This window comes from Salvelinus namaycush, chromosome 7 (genome assembly GCF_016432855.1).
Source record: "Salvelinus namaycush isolate Seneca chromosome 7, SaNama_1.0, whole genome shotgun sequence".
In the NCBI taxonomy this organism is placed as follows: Eukaryota; Metazoa; Chordata; class Actinopteri; order Salmoniformes; family Salmonidae; genus Salvelinus; species Salvelinus namaycush.
Window position 1 is genome coordinate 48,429,881 of NC_052313.1, and position 11,658 is coordinate 48,441,538.

Sequence of the window (11,658 nt, forward strand, 5' to 3'; positions counted from 1 at the left end):
GGGCTGCCATAACCAACATCCACGTCTTCGATGCCCAGGGAACAGTGGGTTAACTGCCTTGCTCAGGCGGTAGAACGACAGATTTTACCTTGTCAGCTCGGGGATTCGATCCAGCAACTTTTCGGTTACTGGCCCAATGATTAACTGTGTGTGTGTGTGTGTGCGCGCGTGCGTGTGTGACTCCCAGCTCTGTTCACATCCTGTTATTTTCCTCCTCTTCAGAAACAAACAGAGAATTCCTGCGACTAGGATAACATGTCCTCTGTTGTGGTGGCGTCAAACAGTTTGGATAAATATGTGCAAATGATGATAACGTTGCTACCTCACTCTGTCTCTCATGATCATTATCCTTACCATTATTCGTTTTCACACAAACACACACTCGGTTGCGTCTCGGTGGAGTCCGTCAGTTCACGGCCAGGACTGAAGAGGGAACCGTTGGCTTCCCTGTTCGGGATTTATCTTACTTTTTTTTATAGCGGCACACACGGAGAAGAGGTGTGTGTGTGTCCTCTCTCTCTCTCTCTCTCTCTCTCCGCGTTGGGTGGGAACACACATCAGGGATTGTAGCCGTTCGGATTTAAATCGGGACGCTTACAAATGAATGGAAATCACCACCGAACAGGACCAAGGAGCCTCTTCCACCACCACCCACCCCGAGCTCGCCCGATGCCCACTGTAATTTAGCTCCCCATTAACACTGGGGCAAGCGTCTGCCCACCGACTGACTTCACGCGCGCCGGGCAGCAACATAGAGAAGAATGGAGGCGTTTTTCGCAGAGGTAAGCTGGGATGAGAGAATCGCTTTCCCCCCGTTTAACATTATATTTCCCCGGTACTGGTTGGCCTAATGATATAAATATGAAATGACATGGTAGCCTGTCATAAGACCCGTTGTGTGAATATCGTTTGGACATTTTATTTGGTGTAGGCTATGATGGTGGTTCAACAAGAATCCATTTATGGCCGACCCTCGACAAACACAAGCATAATAAAACTATTCGGGTAGGCTACGGGAGAAAATATAGTAGGTGTAGGTTATGTGTCACAATATCGAAAACATTTGCTTTCTCGCTCTCTCTCTCAATGTAGGTCAATGTCATCAACACAAGTGAATACTAGCCTACCTATCATATTAGACTAAAGTCTACTGACAGGATGTGCTAAAATGGCACCACGCCACTCATCATGTAGCCTGCACTGCCATCCTTATCTGTCCATTCTCTCAGAGGAGGAGAGGAGTAGCCTAATTGGCTAAATGCAGGCTGACCAGAAAATAGGCTAGTCTTTCCATAATGCTGCATTTCGGATTAAGACCAATCTGTTAAGGGAGAAAAGCGTGGTATTGTTACTAGTCAAGCTACTAACCTACTGGGGTATTAGTGTCTATACGAGTATGATCAGTGGGGGGATTCTTTCTACCCTCTCTGGGGTGGCTGTGTGGGGCTGTGTCTCGGAGAAGGAGGATGGGAGGTGTGGCTATTGCGGGATTTGAGGAGGGGGTGGAGAGAGGAGGAAGAAGAGAGGGTGGGTGCTTCTGTACGATGAAGGCGAAATGGAAGGATACGAATTGACTGGAGGTGAGACAGCGAGTTGCTATGGTTGTTATTACGGATTATTAACTCCATGTCCCAATCTCTTTCTCAAGTCAATTCAATTCAAAGGGGTTTTATTGGCATGGGAAACATAAGTTTACCTTGTCAAAGCAAGTGAAATAAACAAAAGTGAGAAGAAACAAAACACAACATCAATAATAAAAATAAAAAAACGATTTACAGTAAACATTGCACTCATAAAGGTTTCAAATGGATAAAGGCGTTTCAAATGTTATATTATAAGCCACGTACTGTGTTTTTAACAATGTGAAAATCTCTCTCTCTCTCTGTCCATCCTGACATCTGCTATTAAATGATTGATGAAACATCCCGTCCCTCTTTTACGTAGCACTGGATTCCGTCACTGCAGAGAGAGAAGCCCTCTCATGTCTTGGTGTTTAAATTGCGTTGTTACCGATTCTCCCAGATCAATAAGCTAATTTACGACTTTTGCTCCGTCTCTTTGCCGGGGGCGCTAACAGATCTCTACTCCGGTCACCAGTTTGCTAGCCCACGTAGTTTGGCCCAGTAGAAAACCTTATTCTATAAACTACATGTGTTTTCTGCAGGATAATCTATTATATGCTAATATATTGACAGGTTGTTGTGACAACCTAAGCCTAATAGGTTTAGACATGGTTGGTGTGTTCTTTGTTTCTTACACATAAAAACAGGGCCGCATTCTTCCCCAATTCACCCCATTCAGGCCTGGGGATGGATGGTGCCAACCTTCCCACCTCCTCCTCAGTCCTTCCTCTTCCTCCTCCTCCTCATCTTCTTTCTCCCCTCCTCTTTTCTCCTCACCTCCATCTCCTCCCTCTTTCAAAGTCATTCCATCATGGTGTTGTGGTTTTCATTTCTAGCACACAAACAAACACATCACACACACACACGGATTGTCTCGTCTGTGCATTAATGTGTTATCCTCTAATTGTAAGCTACTTACCGCCATCCTTCTTTATCTCGATCTGATATAGCTTTAACAACCGCCCCTTATTACTGTGACGTCATTCACTCAGTGTGCGTGTACACTACCAGTCAAAAGTTTAGAACACCCCCATTTTCCCAGTTTGTATTGACATTTTATTGAATGCCCAGTGAATAACCTGAAATGATACAAAGGTAAGTGGTAAACTGCCAGAGGTAAAAAAAATAAAAACGTTATGGTTACCAAAAATAAAAAAATAAGGTACATTTCAGAGTTACAAAAAAAAAAGGCATTAACAACTTACAGCTGTTCTGCAGCAATGGTCGTAAATTAAGCCTTGAAGGTTGACGCTAACAATTCCTACAGGTGTCCCAACTTTTGTTGATTACTTACCAACCCTCTGTCTGTATAAAAGCAGTGTTGGGACAGACTGTTACTACACCCTCTTAAGCATTATTTGCACTGTATTGTACTGCAGGAAGTAGTATATTGCTATCATAATGGATAGAAAAAGGCAATTAATAAAGGAAGACCGACAGACCATTATAACCCTTAAAAGTGTAGGTCTTTCCTTTAGAGTAATTGAAAAGAAAGCCAAGGTGTCAGTGAGTACAGTTTACTACACCATCAAAAGGCACTTGAAACTCTGACAGGAAGAGGTCTGGCAGACCCAAAGCCACAACAGAATCAGAAGACAAGTTTCTGAGAGTCAACGGCTTGCGTGATAGGTGGCTCACAGGACAACAGCTTCAAGCACAGCTTAACACTGGTCGAAGTCAGCAAGTCTCAGTTTCAACTGCGAAGAGAAGACTTGGAGCTGTAGGTTTGACAGGTCGAGTGGCAGTACGAAAGCCATTGCTAAGATGGCAAAATAAGAAAAAGAGGCTTGCCTGGGCCACGAAGCACCGCCAGTGGACTACTGAAGACTGGAAGAAGGTCTTATGGACTGATGAAATCTTCGGTTCATCACGCAGGGTTTTTGTACGCCGTCGAGGAGGCGGAAGGATGGTTCCTCAGTGTGTGACACCAACTGTCAAACATGGAGGAGGAAGCGTGATGGTCTGGGGCTCTTTTGCTGGAACCAGAGTTGGCGACTTGCGCAGAGTGAGTGGCACCCTGACCCATAATGGCTACCACAACATTTTGCAGTGCCATGCAATTCCATCTGGTGTGCGCCTAGTTGGTCAAGGGTTCATCCTACCTCAAGATAATAATCCAGAACATGCCTCTAGGCTATGGGGTTCATCCTACAGCAAGATAATGACCCCGAACATGCCTCCAGGCTATGGGGTTCATCCTACAGCAAGATAATGACCCAGAACATACCTCCAGGCTATAGGGTTCATCCTAGAGCAAGATAATGACCCCGAACATGCCTCCAGGCTATGGGGTTCATCCTACAGCAAGATAATGACCCAGAACATACCTCCAGGCTATAGGGTTCATCCTAGAGCAAGATAATGACCCCGAACATGCCTCCAGGCTATGGGGTTCATCCTACAGCAAGATAATAACCCAGAACATACCTCCAGGCTATGGGGTTCATCCTACCTCAAGATAATGACCCCGAACATGCCTCCAGGCTATGGGGTTCATCCTACAGCAAGATAATAACCCAGAACATGCCTCCAGGCTATGGGGTTCATCCTACAGCAAGATAATGACCCCGAACATGCCTCCAGGCTATGGGGTTCATCCTACAGCAAGATAATAACCCAGAACATGCCTCCAGGCTATGGGGTTCATCCTACCTCAAGATAATGACCCTGAACATGCCTCCAGGCTATGGGGTTCATCCTACAGCAAGATAATAACCCAGAACATGCCTCCAGGCTATGGGGTTCATCCTACAGCAAGATAATAACCCAGAACATGCCTCCAGGCTATGGGGTTCATCCTACAGCAAGATAATAACCCAGAACATGCCTCCAGGCTATGGGGTTCATCCTACAGCAAGATAATAACCCAGAACATGCCTCCAGGCTATGGGGTTCATCCTACAGCAAGATAATAACCCAGAACATGCCTCCAGGCTATGGGGTTCATCCTACAGCAAGATAATAACCCAGAACATGCCTCCAGGCTATGGGGTTCATCCTACAGCAAGATAATAACCCAGAACATGCCTCCAGGCTATGGGGTTCATCCTACAGCAAGATAATAACCCAGAACATGCCTCCAGGCTATGGGGTTCATCCTACAGCAAGATAATAACCCAGAACATGCCTCCAGGCTATGGGGTTCATCCTACAGCAAGATAATAACCCAGAACATGCCTCCAGGCTATGGGGTTCATCCTACAGCAAGATAATGACCCAGAACATGCCTCCAGGCTATGGGGTTCATCCTACAGCAAGATAATAACCCAGAACATGCCTCTAGGCTATGGGGTTCATCCTACAGCAAGATAATAACCCAGAACATGCCTCCAGGCTATGGGGTTCATCCTACAGCAAGATAATAACCCAGAACATGCCTCCAGGCTATGGGGTTCATCCTACAGCAAGATAATAACCCAGAACATGCCTCCAGGCTATGGGGTTCATCCTACAGCAAGATAATAACCCAGAACATGCCTCCAGGCTATGGGGTTCATCATACAGCAAGATAATAACCCAGAACATGCCTCCAGGCTATGGGGTTCATCCTACAGCAAGATAATAACCCAGAACATGCCTCCAGGCTATGGGGTTCATCCTACAGCAAGATAATAACCCAGAACATGCCTCCAGGCTATGGGGTTCATCCTACAGCAAGATAATAACCCAGAACATGCCTCCAGGCTATGGGGTTCATCCTACAGCAAGATAATAACCCAGAACATGCCTCCAGGCTATGGGGTTCATCCTACAGCAAGATAATAACCCAGAACATGCCTCCAGGCTATGGGGTTCATCCTACAGCAAGATAATAACCCAGAACATGCCTCCAGGCTATGGGGTTCATCCTACAGCAAGATAATAACCCAGAACATGCCTCTAGGCTATGGGGTTCATCCTACAGCAAGATAATAACCCAGAACATGCCTCCAGGCTATGGGGTTCATCCTACAGCAAGATAATAACCCAGAACATGCCTCCAGGCTATGGGGTTCATCCTACAGCAAGATAATAACCCAGAACATGCCTCCAGGCTATGGGGTTCATCCTACAGCAAGATAATAACCCAGAACATGCCTCCAGGCTATGGGGTTCATCCTACCTCAAGATAATGACCCTGAACATGCCTCCAGGCTATGGGGTTCATCCTACAGCAAGATAATAACCCAGAACATGCCTCCAGGCTATGGGGTTCATCCTACAGCAAGATAATAACCCAGAACATGCCTCCAGGCTATGGGGTTCATCCTACAGCAAGATAATAACCCAGAACATGCCTCCAGGCTATGGGGTTCATCCTACAGCAAGATAATAACCCAGAACATGCCTCCAGGCTATGGGGTTCATCCTACAGCAAGATAATAACCCAGAACATGCCTCCAGGCTATGGGGTTCATCCTACAGCAAGATAATAACCCAGAACATGCCTCCAGGCTATGGGGTTCATCCTACAGCAAGATAATAACCCAGAACATGCCTCCAGGCTATGGGGTTCATCCTACAGCAAGATAATAACCCAGAACATGCCTCCAGGCTATGGGGTTCATCCTACAGCAAGATAATAACCCAGAACATGCCTCCAGGCTATGGGGTTCATCCTACAGCAAGATAATAACCCAGAACATGCCTCCAGGCTATGGGGTTCATCCTACAGCAAGATAATAACCCAGAACATGCCTCCAGGCTATGGGGTTCATCCTACAGCAAGATAATAACCCAGAACATGCCTCCAGGCTATGGGGTTCATCCTACAGCAAGATAATAACCCAGAACATGCCTCCAGGCTATGGGGTTCATCCTACAGCAAGATAATGACCCAGAACATGCCTCCAGGCTATGGGGTTCATCCTACAGCAAGATAATAACCCAGAACATGCCTCCAGGCTATGGGGTTCATCCTACCTCAAGATAATGACCCTGAACATGCCTCCAGGCTATGGGGTTCATCCTACAGCAAGATAATAACCCAGAACATGCCTCCAGGCTATGGGGTTCATCCTACAGCAAGATAATAACCCAGAACATGCCTCCAGGCTATGGGGTTCATCCTACAGCAAGATAATAACCCAGAACATGCCTCCAGGCTATGGGGTTCATCCTACAGCAAGATAATAACCCAGAACATGCCTCCAGGCTATGGGGTTCATCCTACAGCAAGATAATAACCCAGAACATGCCTCCAGGCTATGGGGTTCATCCTACAGCAAGATAATAACCCAGAACATGCCTCCAGGCTATGGGGTTCATCCTACAGCAAGATAATAACCCAGAACATGCCTCCAGGCTATGGGGTTCATCCTACAGCAAGATAATAACCCAGAACATGCCTCCAGGCTATGGGGTTCATCCTACAGCAAGATAATAACCCAGAACATGCCTCCAGGCTATGGGGTTCATCCTACAGCAAGATAATAACCCAGAACATGCCTCCAGGCTATGGGGTTCATCCTACAGCAAGATAATAACCCAGAACATGCCTCCAGGCTATGGGGTTCATCCTACAGCAAGATAATAACCCAGAACATGCCTCTAGGCTATGGGGTTCATCCTACAGCAAGATAATAACCCAGAACATGCCTCCAGGCTATGGGGTTCATCCTACAGCAAGATAATAACCCAGAACATGCCTCCAGGCTATGGGGTTCATCCTACAGCAAGATAATAACCCAGAACATGCCTCCAGGCTATGGGGTTCATCCTACAGCAAGATAATAACCCAGAACATGCCTCCAGGCTATGGGGTTCATCCTACAGCAAGATAATAACCCAGAACATGCCTCCAGGCTATGGGGTTCATCCTACAGCAAGATAATAACCCAGAACATGCCTCCAGGCTATGGGGTTCATCCTACAGCAAGATAATAACCCAGAACATGCCTCCAGGCTATGGGGTTCATCCTACAGCAAGATAATAACCCAGAACATGCCTCCAGGCTATGGGGTTCATCCTACAGCAAGATAATAACCCAGAACATGCCTCCAGGCTATGGGGTTCATCCTACAGCAAGATAATAACCCAGAACATGCCTCCAGGCTATGGGGTTCATCCTACAGCAAGATAATAACCCAGAACATGCCTCTAGGCTATGGGGTTCATCCTACAGCAAGATAATAACCCAGAACATGCCTCCAGGCTATGGGGTTCATCCTACAGCAAGATAATAACCCAGAACATGCCTCCAGGCTATGGGGTTCATCCTACAGCAAGATAATAACCCAGAACATGCCTCCAGGCTATGGGGTTCATCCTACAGCAAGATAATAACCCAGAACATGCCTCCAGGCTATGGGGTTCATCCTACAGCAAGATAATAACCCAGAACATGCCTCCAGGCTATGGGGTTCATCCTACAGCAAGATAATAACCCAGAACATGCCTCCAGGCTATGGGGTTCATCCTACAGCAAGATAATAACCCAGAACATGCCTCCAGGCTATGGGGTTCATCCTACAGCAAGATAATAACCCAGAACATGCCTCCAGGCTATGGGGTTCATCCTACAGCAAGATAATAACCCAGAACATGCCTCCAGGCTATGGGGTTCATCATACAGCAAGATAATAACCCAGAACATGCCTCCAGGCTATGGGGTTCATCATACAGCAAGATAATAACCCAGAACATGCCTCCAGGCTATGGGGTTCATCCTACAGCAAGATAATAACCCAGAACATGCCTCCAGGCTATGGGGTTCATCCTACAGCAAGATAATAACCCAGAACATGCCTCCAGGCTATGGGGTTCATCCTACAGCAAGATAATAACCCAGAACATGCCTCCAGGCTATGGGGTTCATCCTACAGCAAGATAATAACCCAGAACATGCCTCCAGGCTATGGGGTTCATCCTACAGCAAGATAATAACCCAGAACATGCCTCCAGGCTATGGGGTTCATCCTACAGCAAGATAATAACCCAGAACATGCCTCCAGGCTATGGGGTTCATCCTACAGCAAGATAATAACCCAGAACATGCCTCCAGGCTATGGGGTTCATCCTACAGCAAGATAATAACCCAGAACATGCCTCCAGGCTATGGGGTTCATCCTACAGCAAGATAATAACCCAGAACATGCCTCCAGGCTATGGGGTTCATCCTACCTCAAGATAATGACCCCGAACATGCCTCCAGGCTATGGGGTTCATCCTACAGCAAGATAATAACCCAGAACATGCCTCCAGGCTATGGGGTTCATCCTACAGCAAGATAATAACCCAGAACATGCCTCCAGGCTATGGGGTTCATCCTACAGCAAGATAATAACCCAGAACATGCCTCCAGGCTATGGGGTTCATCCTACAGCAAGATAATAACCCAGAACATGCCTCCAGGCTATGGGGTTCATCCTACAGCAAGATAATAACCCAGAACATGCCTCCAGGCTATGGGGTTCATCCTACAGCAAGATAATAACCCAGAACATGCCTCCAGGCTATGGGGTTCATCATACAGCAAGATAATAACCCAGAACATGCCTCCAGGCTATGGGGTTCATCCTACAGCAAGATAATAACCCAGAACATACCTCCAGGCTATGGGGTTCATCCTACAGCAAGATAATAACCCAGAACATGCCTCCAGGCTATGTCAGAACTACCTTAGAAGAAAAGAACAAGAAGGTATGCTTCAAATCATGGAATGGCCAGCACAGTCTCCTGACTTAAACCCCATCGAGCTGGTTTGGGATGAATTGGGCAGAAGGGTGAAAGCAAAGCAATCTTCAAGTGCAACACATTTGTGGGAACTTCTGCAACAGTGTTGGGAAGAACTTTCCGAACAATATTTGATTTCCATTGTAGAAAGAATGCCACAAGTGTGTTCGGCTATTATGTCTGCAAAAGGTGGCTACTTTTATGAGTCAAAAATGTAGATACAATTTTGTTAAACAAAACTGTTTAATGATTTATTTTTTGTCTCCAATTGTTTATCTGTTCTATGCTTTAGTTTCAGAGTACATTAAGAGATTAAACTGTGTGAATTTCAATAAAAACTGAAAAAATTGAGGTTCTAAAACTTTTGACCGGTAGTGTGTGTGTGTGTGTGTGTGTGTGTGTGTGTGTGTGTGTGTGTGTGTGTGTGTGTGTGTGTGTGTGTGTGTGTGTGTGTGTGTGTGTGTGTGTGTGTGTGTGTGTGTGCGCGCGCGCGCGCGCGCGCATGTGTCTGTCTGTCTGTCTCCATGGGTGTTGTTACAGATGTAGTAAATTCTCTACACTGTGACTCAACACATCACACCTCCATATCCCTCGGCAACAGTGGAAGGGGAGGCCTGGCCGATAGGGGTCCACCACGGTCCTAGTGTCCCCCAGCACATAAATACACGTTGTAAAGATGACACTGTGTGACGTGTTGGACATTCATTCCAGTCTTCTATCTCTCTCTTGCTCCCCATCTCCTTTACCTCTCTCTCTACCCCCTCCCCCACCCCCCCCCCCCCCCCTCTCTCTCTCGCTCTCTCTTTCTCAATTCAATTTCAATTTAAGGGCTTTATTGGCATGGGAAACATATGTTAAGTAGATAATGAACAAAACTGATATATACAGTACACATATACAGTACACATTTACACTCACAGAAGTTCCAAAAGAATAAAGACATTTCAAATGTCATATTATGTGCAAATAGTTAAAGTACAAAAGGGAAAAAAAATAAACATAAATATGGGTTGTATTTACAATGATGTTTGTTCTTCACTGGTTGCCCTTTTCTTGTGGCAAAAAGTCACAAATCTTGCTGCTGTGATTGCACACTGGTATTTCACCCAATAGATATGGGAGTTGATCAAAATTGGGTTTGTTTTCAAATCCTTTGTGGATCTGTGTAATCTGAGGGAAATATGTGTCTTTAATATGGTCATACATTTGGCAGGATGTTAAGAAGTGCAGCTCGGTTTCCACCTCATTTTGTGGGCAGTGTGTCTTCTCTCAATAGCAAGGCTATGCTCACTGAGTCTGTACATAGTCAAAGCCTTCCTTAAGTTTTGGTCAGTTACAGTGGTCAGGCATTCTGCCACTGTGTACTCTCTGTTTAGGGCCAAATAGCATCATAGTTTGCACTGTTTTTTGTTAATTCTTTGCAATCTGTCAAGTAATTATCTTTTAGTTTTCTCATGATTTGGTTGTGTTGCTGTCCTGGGGCTCTGTTGGGTCTGTTTGTGTTTGTGAACAGAGCCCCAGGACCAGATTGCTTAGGGGCCTCTTCTCCAGGTTCATCTCTCTGTAGGTGATGGCTTTGTTATGGAAGGTTTGGGAATCGCTTCCTTTTAGGTGGTTGTAGAATTTAACGGCTCTTTTCTGGATTTTGATAATTAGCGTGTATCGACCTAATTCTGCTCTACATGCATTATTTGTTGTTTTACATTGTACACTGAGGATAGTTTTGCAGAATTCTGCATGCAGAGTCTCAATTTGGTGTTTGTCCCATTTTGTGAATTATTGGTTGGTGAGCAGACCCCAGACCTCACAACCAAAATGGGCAATGGTTTCTATAACTGATTCAAGTATTTTTTAGCCAGATCCTAATTGGTATGTCGAATTTTATGTTCCTTTTGATGGCATAGAAGGCCCTTCTTGCCTTGACTCTCAGCTTGTTCACAGCTTTGTGAAAGTTACCTGTGGCGCTGATGTTTATGCCGAGGTATGTATAGTTTTTGTGTGCTCTAGGTCAACGGTGTCTAGATGGAATTTGTATGTATGGTCCTGGCAACTGGACCTCTTTTGGAACACCATTATTTTTGTCTTACTGAGATTTACTGTCAGGGTCCAGGTATGACAGAATCTGTGCAGAAGATCTAGGTGCTGCTGTAGGCCCTCCTTGGTTGGGGACAGAAGCACCAGATCATCAGTAATCAGTAGACATTTGACTTCAGATTCTAGTAGGGTGAGGCCGGGTGCTGCAGACTGTTCTTGTGCCCGCGCCAATTCGTTGATATATATGTTGAAGAGGGTGGGGCTTAAGCTGCATCCCTGTCTCACCCCACAGCGCTGTGGAAAGAAATGTGTGTGTTTTTGCCAATTTTAACCGCACACTTGTTGTTT